General features: G+C 33.4%; 1 protein-coding gene across 1 annotated transcript in view; it reads left to right on the forward strand.

Annotated features, from left to right (window-relative positions):
• The first annotated feature begins 2963 nt into the window (after positions 1-2963).
• Positions 2964-14420, forward strand: part of LOC144964796 (uncharacterized) — a 186235-nt gene continuing 174778 nt past the window's right edge. Inside the window, exon 1 of the mRNA XM_078899425.1 lies at positions 2964-3273. The gene's annotated coding sequence lies outside the window, so the exon portion shown is untranslated. The remainder of the gene's footprint in view (positions 3274-14420) is intronic.

The following is a 14420-nucleotide window of genomic DNA, read 5'->3' on the forward strand; positions in this document are numbered from 1 at the left end:
AATAATATCATGGATATCTCCCTTAAAAAGACTTGGCGGTTTATAATTCTCAATATATGGGAGACGTTTAGAAATTTTATATCTATTTTTTATCTTTTTGGTGTGATAATTTTGATTTGGGATATTAAACAAATGTCATAGGATTGACGATTCAGTGAACAGTATGATATTGTCATTCTATCACTATAAAATCACAACCCATTTGTTTATTTGCCATTTGTCAGCAAACATACTACAAATAAAAGAACCGGAGAAAAATTATCCCAATACATTATTAGCATTATGGGCTCTAATAAAATAAGATTGACAGGACCGGCAATTTTGGAAACGTCTTGATGACTAGCATTGACAACAATTTTGGTAGTCTTTTATGATCCATTCGGATAATTTTTATAGTAGAGGATATTTTTAAGGAGTTTTGTGGGGAATGAAGGGTAGCGAGCGGCTATATGGTCTAGTGGTATGACACTCGCCTTTGGATCGGAAGGTCCAGGGTTCGAGAACTGCTTCTGAGCGGCGCAAAGTTGAGTCCATGGAAAAGGCCCTTTACACACATTCTCTCATCGCACTCCGTTGGAAAATGAGTACCTGGCCGTTAACAGCATTGTCTCTGTTCGAAAATAATTGTAATATCGCCGAACAAGCGTCATGTCTCGTCGGACATGTTTAGTGTTGCTGTTGGCTGGGGACCCGTTGTAAAGCGTTTAGAGCACGTTTAGTGGATATTGCGCTAATAATAAATACTCCAGTTTGTTTATTTGAATCGGGTTTGCTTGGAATTGAGGGTAATGGTGATATTATACAAAATGTGACTTATAACAGGAAATGATATATTTTACTGTCGGCGACCAAATAAAGTTAGTTCACTGTTTTTAACCAAATAATATTTACACCCCAGGGTCAAGGGTTTGGTTTACAACACTGCTGTACTCTGAAACACACGTATTCTAAAAATTTGTCAAGAAAAATCGTCCTTCGATTAAAATGAACCTCATCATGGCAAAAACTCTCAGTCCCAGGACCTCGCGAGGTTCCAGATTTGAGAGGTTTTGCCAAGATGAGGGTAATTTAAATCTATCGATAGTTAAGGGACGACTTTTCTTGACAAAATTCTGAATACAAGTCTTTCCGGAGCACTCCAGTTAACTGGTTAATATTAGATCATTGTTTTATTGAGGTTGTTAATTTTTGTTAACAATTAAGGATCTTTAAACAAAACAACTTAACTGTTTTTATTTGCTGGCCAAGCAGCTGTGTGATTAAATTAGAAACCACACGTTTTTACTGATTTGTTTTTTATTGATGTTTAATGACCTCACGGCAGATCACTAAGTTTACATACAGATAAATGATCTAGTTCTATCTAATTGTACAATATTTTTCCTCCACCTCCTCCGTCAATTGTGTAGCAATGACTATCCCGCACAAATCTTTGGGCCTCTTTTTCGCTTACGAGGTGCCCGAATTCGCGTCAAAATATGGGACGAAGCCGTTTCGTATATGCTATTTTAAAAAATTAATTACGACGCTGTTTAAAGATGAATATGACTGAAAGTTGGCGCACAGTTAGAAAAAAGGTCATTTTAGATTATGTCAAGCGACAAAACTCGTGCAATTACCAGAAGACCGTCAAAAATAGATTTTTACTCTTTGGAGTAAAATATTTCTAAAACTACCGGGCGTGGAGATTTTGTCGCTGACAAGGTAATACATGAACATTTCTTCTTTTTGGTTGTAAAATTTCATATGAATATGACGAGTACTTTTCCCGTATTTTACAAAACACCATCCTAATTTGCTCTTCAAGTTTCAATCTTTTAATCCACTTATTACGCAAGATACAACCAAAGGTCGAAAAAAAATGCCGAAAAAGCGTCCCATATTTTCGCGTTTTTTTCCTCTTTGCGGGTCATCCAAATAAATGACACCTTTGAAACTGCACAACTTGTTTATTTATGAATGGATTTTCAAAACTCAAAAACATTTTTACTCAGTGGAGATAGGGCTTTGATTTTAGACAAAAATTTTCCTCACAAAGAGAAAAAAACATTTTTCATAGTCATTGCTAAATTGTGTGGCTGGTGTATTTAATTTAGATTTGGTGTTAAATGGTGCAATGTGGCCTTGCGATTAAGGCATTGCAATGTGAAACGGAAAGCAATTTTGTTTTTTTTTCCTTGGCCAAGATTAATAATCCCCAATTTGCGCACTTTGGACAGCGTAGGTGATTCCTGTGGAGATAAGACGATTGTTTTATGGGTTATCTGTATTCCTTCATGAAATGCCTAAGCAACGGTATCCAACGATGCCGCGCGAAAGGGCGTACCTACTATTTTGTGTGTGTGTGTTAAGTGTTAAGTTGTCTGCGATAGCCGTCGGGTTTATATCTCAACACAAAAGTAACAAACAATTTCAACATTTTACTTAATGATTTTTAAAAAATAGTGATTATTAAGTTTTTACATGTCTAATAGCAATTTAAACCAATACGTTTTATTTATATTATCATGTTTATTTTTTTGAAATCTTTCAGGGTATAGCATGACTGATGTCTCACGCCATCCGTGATTTCCGTGAGAGGCTATCACATGCTATGGGTTAAAATTTAGAATTGTCTAGATAGATTTGAATGCCTCTCCAACAAAAGTCAATGTCTGTCATAAATAATAAATCAACTTGGCATCCTTTACACCTCTCTTCCATGTTGGGAAACTTGACTTGGACAGATAATCAATGTAATTTTAATCGATCCCCATCTTGTCACAGTCTTTACATTTATCGAGTAGAGAAAATAGAAGTTCGATTCTTTTTCCCTTTTTTCTTCCACCATTCCGAACGGTTCCAAATGAGAGGAGAAGGAGAAAGGTGCTGCTGGTATCGATCTGATATCTATTGGCTGGAGGAGGCGGCCACACGGAGCCGATACCACCACGTTGTACTGCGCTTGGCTAGCTCCTATTGCTAATACACAGTAGAGATTTTTAGTGGAGGTATCGAAATCAGTTTATGTTGTATTTATACTTGTGATTTTGCAGTCCATTCCTGCCTAATAGTCTCTAATAGGCTAAAGTAAACATTTCCGATTACCATATACACATTTTAATTGTATCGTTCTGTAGTCGATATCGGTGATTGTGATAATTGATTGATCGATAATCATTGTTTGGTTGCCAGGATTATAATAATATTCTTATTGACGAATGTGTGACAATTCTAATTAGATTGAGATATTGGAAATATAATTCCTGTATAATTCGGAAGCAAGAAAACAAGGTATGTTTAAAACAATGTTTTGTGAGATAGTTGTCGTGTTTTACAACATTCTTTAGTGTTTTAAAGTTATTAACGTACTGAAATCTATCAAGATTTGTCTCTTTCTTAAATAGTATTTTGGACATAAGTTTACATTATGGGTGAAATCTGCGTTCACATATTTGCAATTATGAGCTTGTGGTTATGGACAATATTATGCTTTGGCACGATAATATTTTCATTACAACAAAGAGCCCATAACAATTTAGGTTATCAGATCTTCAAATAAGTGCACGTCAGAGGAAATAAATTTCTTTAAATTTGTTGTAAACATCGAACGTTTGTTTTACCAAGAGATCGGTAATAGACACACGAATGAGACGTCATGAATCATGAATTCCCCAGTCTCACCATTGTACGAGTCTCTGATCTCATTTTCGACAGAAATCCTTTAATTCAAATAGTGATCAGTTAGAATTTAACTGAAATTGCCAAAAAAGTCTAATGACCGAGGCTTCAAAGAAGTGATAATTACTCTCATGTAACATTTACTCCCGAAGACAAATAAATATCAAATGTTTATCACGCATTCTTTTACAAATATTCGGCAACATTCTTATATTACAGTTAATATATTGAACAGTTTAAATTCATAACAAACAATTCTAAAGTTTTAAATCACTTCAATAATGCCATTGACAGGGAACTTTATAAATTGGACTATATAATATTTGATTGTTAAATGTGATTGTTATATTTTCTTTATTGCTCTTCAAGAAAAAACAAGATTCTGGCTTTGTAAGTTCAAGTTTAAATTCAAATCTAAATATTGGCTTTTGCAGGGAGCAGTAAGAATATATTTTGATAAATAAACAAATTAATATATTAACAGATAAATGAATAAGAGTCATAACAATATACGAATACAAAAATAAAATAACATTTCTAAAAATTGGATAATTAAAAAAAAAAGAATTCAAACCCGAGAACCGTTAATTTGGTACGGGTGAGGAAAGGGGGGGGGGGGGTATGATGTAAATGAATGCCTATTTACCACAATCTATGGATAATTGTATAGGAAACCGCCCGCAACCTGGAGTAACTTAGTTTACCACCCATCCACTGTATAGTGTGATCTTGATCAAATTATCATGTCTTAGCACTCTTTTTGGCAATGCACAACCATGGACGTCTAGATCTTTCACTTCTCTCTGTAAAATAGAAGTAGTCCTTCACAGCCGTGAGGCCCGTGGAGTTTGTATCCCGATTTATATCGCGTGAAAAGGACAATAGCAATTTCTTGCTATCCTTTGGATAGGACGCTAGTCTATCGCAAAGTACATTCCATCAGACCCAGTAACCCAATCACTGCTGGGTGGACAGGGGGTCAGGAAAAAATTTCAACTGCACCAGGGATAGATATCGAGGGAGATTGTCATTTGCGGCACTTCAAAAAAAAAAAAAAGTTACAATTGCATCACTGCTTATTTTCGTTCATATTTTTTTATATTTCATTCGCGTCACTTGTAAAAATAATCGATATTGTGTACTTGTAGCCAAAATATCGCCTAACAATCTATTATATCAATGACATAGAACGCGTGATTACAACTAACAAACAAACCGAAAAAAAACACTCTGTGTTACAGCGTTGGGAATGTCAAATGAGTTTACATATTACATATATATTCATTAGACCTCATTAAATATTTTGAAGCTCCTGGGTTCGAGCCTCGCTCGGCTCATAGTTGAGTCCTTGGAAACGGCTCTTTACTCACATTCTTTCACTGTCTCTGTCCGAAAAAGATTGAAATATCGCCAGGTGTCATGTCTCCTCCTACATGTTAAGTGTTTCTGTTGGCCACGGACCCATTGTAAAGCGCATTGAGCACGTTTAGTGGATATTGCTCTATATAAAAAAGCTCAAAGCTCAATTATTTAATAAGGAGTCACCAAACACTTGAACCAATCCTAAAGTAAATTACTAACAACGTATTCACGACTTATTTCGACGAAACCAGTGATTAGTTTATCATAGTTATAATAAAGTTCAGATAAATTTTATATCGATAATATCGATTATAAACATCAATGCTGCAAATGTAATATCAATAAGGGTTATTGTTAATAGTAGTGCTGCAAATGTAATATCAATAAGGGTCATTGTTAATAGTAGTGCTGCAAATGTAATATCAATAAGGGTTATTGTTAATAATAGTGCTGCAAATGTAATATCAATAAGGGTTATTGTTAATAGTAGTGCTGCAAATGTAATATCAATAAGGGTTATTGTTAATAGTAGTGCTGCAAATGTAATATCAATAAGGGTTATTGTTAATAGTAGTGCTGCAAATGTAATATCAATAAGGGTTATTGTTAATAGTAGTGCTGCAAATGTAATATCAATAAGGGTTATTGTTAATAGTAGTGCTGCAAATGTAATATCAATAAGGGTTATTGTTAATAGTAGTGCTGCAAATGTAATATCAATAAGGGTTATTGTTAATAGTAGTGCTGCAAATGTAATATCAATAAGGGTTATTGTTAATAGTAGTGCTGCAAATGTAATATCAATAAGGGTTATTGTTAATAGTAGTGCTGCAAATGTAATATCAATAAGGGTTATTGTTAATAGTAGTGCTGCAAATGTAATATCAATAAGGGTTATTGTTAATAGTAGTGCTGCAAATGTAATATCAATAAGGGTTATTGTTAATAGTAGTGCTGCAAATGTAATATCAATAAGGGTTATTGTTAATAGTAGTGCTGCAAATGTAATATCAATAAGGGTTATTGTTAATAGTAGTGCTGCAAATGTAATATCAATTAGGGTTATTGTTAATAGTAGTGCTGCAAATGTAATATCAATAAGGGTTATTGTAAATAGTAGTGCTACAAATGTAATATCAATAAGGGTTATTGTTAATAGTAGTGCTGCAAATGTAATATCAATAAGGGTTATTGTTAATAGTAGTGCTGCAAATGTAATATCAATAAGGGTTATTGTTAATAGTAGTGCTGCAAATGTAATATCAATAAGGGTTATTGTTAATAGTAGTGCTGCAAATGTAATATCAATAAGGGTTATTGTTAATAGTAGTGCTGCAAATGTAATATCAATAAGGGTTATTGTTAATAGTAGTGCTGCAAATGTAATATCAATAAAGGTTATGGTTAACAGTAGAGCCGCAAATGTAATATTTGTTTTCTATTGTCCAAAATGAGGGTTGCAATAAATGTCACACAGCCGATATCGGTCTCTTTGCCTGTGAAGCGAGTGCTCTACCAACTGAGCTATCGGGGTCTCCTCTGTAAAATAGACCCAAAAGTCAAATTTCCCAGGAGTGATAGAAAGGGAAGGATTTTTTAAATCTTTAACTTATATTTTTAATATACTAAATCTTCTTTTATAAAAGACAAAATAAATGACATATCCGTTATCTATAACGAGGGAAAAGTTTCTATAGGATATATCCAAGAGAAAAACAGAATCCGCAGTGCACCGCTACAATGTGAGTAAAGGTGATATGAGTTGTTTAAGGAAACACAGCGTGACCGAGGGATAGAACTCGGAACCTCCTGGGTGTGAAGCAGAGACCATATATCTGCGCCACGCTACCTATGTAGACCACTCTAATTCTTTTTACAATCAAAGGAGTTGCTGTACTGTCGATGTAGATTCTTTGGCTTTTTATCCAAAATCAAACCACCTCCGCCCCCCCCCCCAAAAAAAAAGAAAAACAAACAAAAAAAAAAACAAAAAAAAACTACAGAAATTTTATTTTAAAAACCCCTACAAAAAACAACCAAACAAAAGAAAACAACCAACCAAACAAAACAAAAACAAGACAACCAAAAAAAATAAAATAAAAAAAACTTAACAAACAAACCAAAAACAAACACAACAAAAGATTAACAAGACTTAAAAAAAAAACAAAAAAAAAAAAAAACAAGACAAAACCCAAACTAAACCCCTCCCCCCTCCAAAAGATTAAAAAAAAACCCTAACAAAACAAATAAAAATAAAACAAAAAGAAAACAACACAAGAATAAGACCCCTCGCCCAAAACAAAAAAAGAAGCTAAAAATACTACAGCATTTTCCCCCACTCCCATCCCCACATAATTCCCAAACAAACTGTATTTCTTTCCACAAAGATAATACAAAAGATGAGTCGAGAATTCGATATTACGGATTAAAATAGCTTTGACGCCTTCACAGTGAAAACTTTTCTAAACTGAGATAGTGAAGACAGCATTCTGTTTAATCCTATCCGCTTAAAATTATGACCTAAGAAAAAAAAAATACAAAAAAAAAAAAAAACAGACAAAAACAAACAAACAAACAAACAAACAAACAAACAAACAAACAAAATAATAAAAAAAAAATATAAACAAACAAAGAACGAAACTAAACGTGATGTATAACAATTTCAAAGTCGATTAAAAAAAAAAAAAAGCTTTCGATTCTGTTTTATGACATTGACAATAATAAAACAATAATTTTCTATAAATTTTCTATTAATTTTGTGCGTTACTTGCGTAGAAATAGGTACTTTGATGATTATGTCAGTACTTCCCCTTCTTTTGTTGTACTGAACCCAATACATCATAGCTGCCTAAACAGTTGACACGGGTCTTTTTCTGTTTGTACATCTACATATCGAATCAAAAAGCTGATTTTGAGTTATTTTAACATTTACTGCCTTATTTTGAGTGATTTGCAAAACCGATAATAATTTAAAACGCCCGCTGTCAACTCTTCCTTGTTACGTTCAGTTTGTCAGTATATCATCATACCAACAAAAAGAAACAAAAAAACCTCCCAAAAAACTTGAGCATTATATTATATAGCGTAATATCGACTTATCATGCTCAAAGCGCTTTGCAAGGGATCCCAAACTAACAGCAACACTTAACATGTAGGACGAGACAATTTTTCGGACAGAGACAAAGCTGTTATCAGTCAAGTACTCATTTTACACCCGAGTCCAGTGAGAGAGTGTGAGTAAAGGGAATTCCAGAGACTCAACCATGCGCCTCTCAGAGCAGTACTCGAACCCTGGACATTCCGGTCTGAAGGCAAGTGTAATACCACAAAAACCACATTGCCTCACATGACAGCCATATTGTTTGATTTAGGCAAAAGGTTATAAAAACGCCACTGATTATAGAAAAGGATGCATTCATTTGAACAAATGGCTACGTTTTATTGTTACGATGAACATTTGGTGAATTTAATGGGAACTTGGGACTGCTTTTGTGGCTTAGTTACAGTTGCAGTAAAATAAAGGCTAGACGATAAGATTGCTAAATCACGTAGAATATTATTATCACAGTCTGAGCCATTGCTTTCTTAAATTATTATTCCCTCCAACCGGAATAGAAGAAGGCCCTCCAAATGCTGAATATCGGTCAGTCCTTTTTGCACACGGATAAATGAGAAGTCGTGACGTCACATCTTCTTCTCTACCCCCCCCCCCCCCCCCCCAAAAAAAAAAAAAAAGAACAAACAAAAAAAACAAACAAAAAAAAAAAAAACAAAAAACAAAAAACGAAAAAAAAAAACAAAAAAAAAAAAAAAAAACAAAACAAAAAAAAAAAAAACAAAAACAAAAAAAAACCTAGAGCTTTTATATAGAGCAATATCCACTAAATGTGCTCACAGCGCTTTACAGAGGGTCCCTGACCAACAGCAACACGTGACATGTAGAACGAGACATAACACCGATATAACAATTTTTTTCCAACAGAGATAATGCTGTTGACGGCCAGATACTCATTTTACACCTGAGTACGGTGAGAGACTGTGAGTAAAAGAGACTTTTCCAAGGACTCAACCATGCGCCGAGCGAGGCTCGAATTCAGGACCTTCTGATCCGAAAGCGAAAGTCATACCACTAGACCACATAGCCGCACGAAACTCCTTGGAAGTGTGCAATCATTCCTCCAGAGGACTAAAAATGAATGTTACATATAAATAAAGATGGATACTTTTTATTGACAAGGTACGTACCCAGTCCTCGATACGACTGGTTTCACATTTCTAGGAGATTGGAATCAGTATTTTGATTGTTGAGCTTATATATAGCGCAATATCCACTAAACGTGATCAAAGCACTTTACTAGGGGTCCCTGGTCCACAACAACACTTTACACGTAGGACACGACATGACGACTGTTAGGCGATAATACAATTATTATTATTATTATTATTATTATTATTATTATTATTATTATTATTATTATTATTATTATTATTATTATTATTATTATTATTATTGTTATTATCATTATTATTATTATTATTATTATTATTATTATTATTATTATTATTATTATTATTATTATTATTATTATTATTATTATTATTATTATTATTATTATTATTATTATTATTATTATTATTATTACTTTTACTGGCGATGACTTCCTCTTTTTCCTTTTGCTACCACTGCAATCTTCTCATGATGTTATTATTGATCGACTCCAATAAGTTGTAGATCAGCAAGACAAGCCAGGAAGCGTAAAAGCATCGTCAATAGCACCAAGGTACTACTGGCTTTACCAGGGCGACTTCGATTCGTTCGCTACGATCATCGTAATTTCTAGATCGATTAGATGAATCATTGTTCTTTGCACGCAAAGCTTCTCTACAATGATAAAACATCTTATTGAAAATTTACATCAGAAAATGTTTACCTAATATATTAATGAATTAAAATAATGCATCTGCTTTACAATTATTCTTAAACCCGAGACTGCTAAACACGTCTCACTTTTTTGACAATTAGGGCCCATCTCAATTAATCGGTACTAAAGCAAATTTCCTGATCAAAATATGAAAATATAAGTCGTTTATTTTTCATTGTCCGACAGAGAATCATTCTGGTACATCATTATACCCCCCCTCCCATCCTTCCAGTCATACATCCCTTGTGCATCCCTCACCCCCATTAAGATAACTTGATTAAAACACGAAACATTTCTACCACCTGATTTATAGATGCGTGTCTAATGGTGATACATTTTATATAAAATATAAAGTTCGAATCAACTCTTCCCGTATTTTAGCTTACACTTTGTGCTTTCCATTCGCCAATTATCTTTTCACCGAGGTCTTGGCATTAGGGCATCACAAACGAATTAATGATTAAAGAAAGAAATAAAGAAAGAGAGACTGGGTGGTTGGGGGGGGGGGGGGGGGGATTTTGGAAGATTTTAAACGCATAAAATCAATCGAAGCTTTTTTAAAATCAGCCTCTAAACACGTTTATGAAATCGTCTGCCCTTATATTATTGGTCTCAAATTTTAGCTTAATGGGAGAAGGTTTGAACGGGACGTGACTTCATGCAGATTACTTGTCGCCATTGTATATTTGACTTAACTAATGCATTAAGGTTTTCGAAAATAAATGTGAACAAATCAATCACTGGATATCTACATATTGACAATCAACTTACCTCTTTCCTGTTTACAAATACATTTTGTCTAAGAAGCAACTTTCTACTGGCATGAAGCTACTAAGTAATGCTTTTGCATATATATATATATATATATATATATATATATATATATATATATATATATATATATATATAGAGAGAGAGAGAGAGAGAGAGAGAGAGAGAGAGAGAGAGAGTATGCGGTTAGACTAAGGGAGTTAATTTTTGACATTTTACACAGTTTAGTCCCTTGATTGAAGCAGAGATTTCTTCAAAATGGTGACCAATCCTTTCAACACAATGGACACTGTATCGAAAAAAACTGCAAAGCAAATAATTGAATGCATGAAAGACATTGATCCATACCACATAAAATCGGAAAACTGGACAAAGACTTAACAAGGCTTATCTTCCAATCACGTACTATCTATCTATCTATCTATCTATCTATCTATCTATCTATCTATCTATCTATCTATCTATCTATCTATCTATCTATCTATCTATCTATCTATCTATCTAATCTATCTATCTATCTATCTATCTATCTATCTATCTATCTATCTATCTATCTATCTATCTATCTATCTATCTATCTATCTATCTATTATAATTATCATTATTATTATTATTATTATTATTATTATTATTATTATTATTATTATTATTATTATTATTATTATCATTATTATTATTATTATTATTATTATTATTATTATTATTATTATTATTATCATTATTATTATGATGATGACGATGATGATAATGATTATAATAATAATAATAATAATAATAATAATAATAATAATAATAATAATAATAATAATAATAATAATAATAATTATAATAATAATAATAATAATAATTATTATTATTATTATTATTATTATTATTATTATTATTATTATTATTATTTATGTGACCCGCGCCCCGAACCGGGGAGAGAGAGAGAGAGAGAGAGAGAGAGAGAGAGAGAGAGAGAGAGAGAGAGAGAGAGAGAGAGAGAGAGAGAGAGAGAGAGGCTGCTTGTATGTGCATTGTAGAGGGCGGGAGCTAAATAGAATAAAGATATAAATATGTGTGTGTATGTGTTTGTATGTGTGAAAGAAACACGAGGGAGACAAAGAGAGAGAGAGAGAGAGAGAGAGAGAGAGAGAGAGAGAGAGAGAGAGAGAGAGAGACTGGAAGATAAAGAAAGGGGGAAAAGGAGGGAGTGGGTGGAGCAAAGAATAGGTAGGGATAGTATAAGAAAGCCCTCGTTTCAAAAGAAGTCAAAGTTAATTTGTAATGACTTACATGAAATCGTATAATTGAATCTTCTTGTTTGAGCTGCAACCTCGAGTTGTTTAGGACATGTCACTCGTTATCACAACCCCTTGTGGTTAATTGTCAGCTATTAAACTCTCCTCCTCTTTTTATTTGGGTTCACTCACATTGTTTATTGTCTCAAAAGACCCCATCCTCTCTCCCATTCCCAATGAATACACGATAGACCTCTCTCCCCCTCTCTCTCTCTCTCTCTCTCTCTCTCTCTCTCTCTCTCTTTAAAAAATATCTCTCTCCATCCATCCATCTCTCTCTCTTTCTCTGTCTGTTTGTCTCTCTCTCTATCTCACTCTCCCCCCCCCCCCCCCCCCCCCCCCCCCCCTCTCTCTCTCTCTCTCTCATGTAAACAACAACGCTCTTAGTGCAAGGGAAGTAACCGTGGATGGTAAATTCGTGACGATCGGCATACTCTCTCTCTCTCTCTTTCTCTCTCTCTCTCTCTCTCTCTCTCTCTCTCTCTCTCTCTCTATATATATATATATATATATATATATATATATATATATATATATATATATACGTTGTCAAGTTCAAATTCAACATTCCATATCAAATTCGGCACTTTCCAATTCAATTTCAGCCTATTGTTTCTAGCGTGTTTTTTGCTTGTGCTCTGTAGGAATTCTGCCAAACTTGTAAAAAAGTAAATAAGAAAAGTTTTCTCAGTGATTCATAGTCAACAACATTTTTAAAGAATTGTTGAGTTATTTTTTGTGTGCAGGAGTTGCACATGACATTGTTATTTTCAATCGTTTATTGTTTCCTCTTTCAGAAAATGAGGCTTTAGGCCAGTCATTTGACAGTTTCAACTTTGTATTCGATGATATACACCCAAACATATAAAGAGTTGGGTTGTCAAGGAATTTACAATTATTTCTCTAGTGTATACGTAGCATTAGTGCTGACAATAATAGTTTAGCATTGTTTAGTAGAACGGCTGTTCGATCAGAGCGTTGGACTTCTGATCGAAGGTGCCGGGTTCAATTTCGTTTTTTCCGCAAGTTATTTTGTAATTGGGCCGTCCAATCCTATTCTCGATATAAAAAAAAAATTGAGCTTTATATAGCGCAATATCCACTAAATGTGCTCAAAGCACTTTACAAGTGGTCCCTGGTCAACAGCAATATTTAACATGTAGGACGGGACATGACGCTTGTTAGGCGATATTACAATTTTTCGGACAAAGACAACGCTGTTAAAGATCAGCTACTCATTTTACACCTGAGTACGGTGAGAGGATGTGAGTAAAGAGCCTTTTCCAACTACTCAACTATGCGCCGAGCGCGAGGCTCGAACCCAGGACCTTCTGATCCGAAAGCGAGTGTCATACCACAAGACCACATAGCCGCACATATGGAGTAAGCCGTTGACCGATGTATTCCTATTTGCTGAGCGTGTAGAATACAATCCCCTCACCCCTGTCAAAACAGCTATACAGTCTTGGATTGTCTTCGTCGCTTATTTTGTTGTAAGGCTGTCCCTGCATCGTGCTTTGGGTGAATTTTGATGCCAGTCGTAAGTAAAAAAGCACTTTGTTATTGACCGGTAATCAGAAGATCAAAAGTAGCAGACGATAAACTAAGTCGTCAGGGAAACGTGTTTGTTGACATAATCAGAGTGAGTTCCCTTGGTCTTTGACGGATGGGCAGAAGGTTGATGATGTTGATGATGATGATAATGATAACGACGACGACGACGACGACGACGACGATGATGATGATGATGATGATGATGATGATGATGATGATAATTATATTTTATTTTCTTATATTTCATTTTGTTTTCATTTCATTTCTCTAATACAATTGTTGGTATTGAATTTTCACTGGAAATGGTAAAATTAAATTTGCAAAGACATACATATTTAATTTGGTCTTTAAAACGTATTAATTTGATCCACGTTTAAGTAATGCAAATTACTATAGATAAAGAGGGATGACGAATTTGATTTGGATAGTTGAATTTGCGCTGGATAACGCCGAATTTGTTTTGGATATGTACTTACTTTGAAAACTTATTATACTTGCTCTGGAAAGGGTGTAGTAATAGTAATGATAATGATGATGATGATAATAATAATAATAATAATAATAGTGATAACAACAATATTAATAATACATAATAATAGTAATAATAATAATAGTAATAATAATAATAATAATAATAATAATAATAGTAATAATAGTAATAATAATAATAATAATAATAATAATAATAATAATAATAATAATAATAATAATAACAATAATAATAATAATAATAATAATAATAATAATAATAATAAATAATAATAATAATAATAATAATAATAATAATAATAATAATATGATGATGATGATGATGATGATGATGATGATGATGATGATACAATGAGTATAATGATATAATAACAAATAA

The sequence above is a fragment of the Berghia stephanieae genome, chromosome 2, assembly GCF_034508935.2.
Source record: "Berghia stephanieae isolate SIO BIC M18660-M18661 chromosome 2, UCSD_Bste_1.3, whole genome shotgun sequence".
Classification (NCBI taxonomy): domain Eukaryota; kingdom Metazoa; phylum Mollusca; class Gastropoda; order Nudibranchia; family Aeolidiidae; genus Berghia; species Berghia stephanieae.